Source organism: Triticum aestivum, unplaced genomic scaffold (genome assembly GCF_018294505.1).
Source record: "Triticum aestivum cultivar Chinese Spring unplaced genomic scaffold, IWGSC CS RefSeq v2.1 scaffold161298, whole genome shotgun sequence".
In the NCBI taxonomy this organism is placed as follows: domain Eukaryota; kingdom Viridiplantae; phylum Streptophyta; class Magnoliopsida; order Poales; family Poaceae; genus Triticum; species Triticum aestivum.
This window is the reverse complement of record NW_025248721.1, coordinates 745-2,296: the sequence shown is the minus strand read 5'-3', so window position 1 is coordinate 2,296 and position 1,552 is coordinate 745. Positions and strand designations below refer to the sequence as shown.

Here is a 1,552-nt window from a genome sequence, read left to right as displayed (position 1 = left end):
CTTCATCAATTTTAAGAGGTTGTGCTGCTCAATATCTCGAATATGCCGTCGATTACAAGACGACTGTAATCGCTTCGTCAATTTTAAAATATTGTATCGGCTCAGTATATTAAAGGTGCTTTTATATATAGGGTTAGCTTAAAAAAACTTAGTGTGCGTGCTACGGACTTACGCGAATTGCCAACAGCGAACAGCCACCTACTCGCACTGGGTAACGAAGCACAACAAAATGCTGGGATCAGGCGTGAAAACGTGACCGCGTCACTCCCGGTACTCCCACAGCAACGTAAAAAGCGGTCGAACCGAGCAGGAGAAGCCACCTTGCAGTCGCACCAGTCCAACGCACCGCACCCGAGTCTCCCGTCTGAGAACCCAACCCCACTCCATGTCTGCGCCAATGCCAGGGCCGGAGGTGTTCGACGTCGTCATCTTCGGAGCCTCGGGCTTCACATACGTCATCCGCGAGGCCCTCAAGTTCCTGCCCCCAACGCCTCCCCGCTCCGAACCCTCGCGCTCGCCGGCCGCAGCCGGGAACGAGTCGCCGCTGCGCTCAGCTGGGCCGCCTCGCCGGGGCCCGTTCCGCACGTCCCCATCCTCGTCGCCGATACCTCCGACCCAGCCTCTCTCGCCGTGGTCATCGCGCGGGCGCGCGTCCTGCTCTCCTGCGCGGGGCCCTTCCGCCTCCATGGCCGCCAGGTGGCTGCGGCCTGCGCGGCAGCAGGGGCCCACTGCCTCGACATCTCCGGCGAGCCCGAGTTCATGGAGCGCGTCGAGGCCGACCTCCACGAGCTCGCCGCCAAGAACGGGTCGCTGATTGTCTCCGCCTGCGGTTTTGCCTCCACCGTCGCGGACCTGGGGTTCTTGTTCCACTCCAGGCAGTGGACGCCACCGTCAGTGCCGGTGAGCATGGTCGCGTATGTCAACCTGGAGTCGTCGGACAGAAAGATCGTCGGGAACTTCGCCACGTTTGAGTCGGCTGTTCTTGGTGTGGCCAACACCAGCCAGCTGCAAGAGCTGCGCCGGTCCCGGCCGAGGCCCGCAAAGCCCAGTGTGAGTTACTAATATTCTTACAATTCACTTTTGAAATTGATGCTTTACTTATTTTAACAGATTCTTGCAAAAATATTTTACAATTGGAATCTGTTGGGATGGTAATGACTCATGAGGGAATTAACAGTACTCATCATAGAAACTTTTTTCCACAGGGTACCCATCATAGAAACTAATAAATTATCACCTACTAACCTAATGCGGAATTTCTATCTATTTATTTGCGAGAATAATTCTTGTATTACTCATAGTTTAGGAATTACAATCTCACGTCTAACAATGTCATTGATGTCCTCTCGACCCGGTCTGAGCCTAACAGCCATAGGACTGTTGGATCTATATGGATGTATCATAGTTCGCCATAAAATGACTAGCAAAATTAGAACTACGATGTTGTGAGTAATACAAGAACTATGTTATTCAATCAACTTCTTGATCTCCTCTACCAAGAAGGCATATCTTGATCTATTGCTGATTGAGCTCCTAATCATTGCTACTGCCT

At 52.6% G+C, this 1,552-nt stretch overlaps 1 pseudogene; it reads left to right on the top strand.

Annotated features, from left to right (window-relative positions):
• The first annotated feature begins 385 nt into the window (after positions 1-385).
• Positions 386-1,050, top strand: LOC123177268 (probable mitochondrial saccharopine dehydrogenase-like oxidoreductase At5g39410; annotated as a pseudogene).
• Positions 1,051-1,552: the final 502 nt, after the last annotated feature.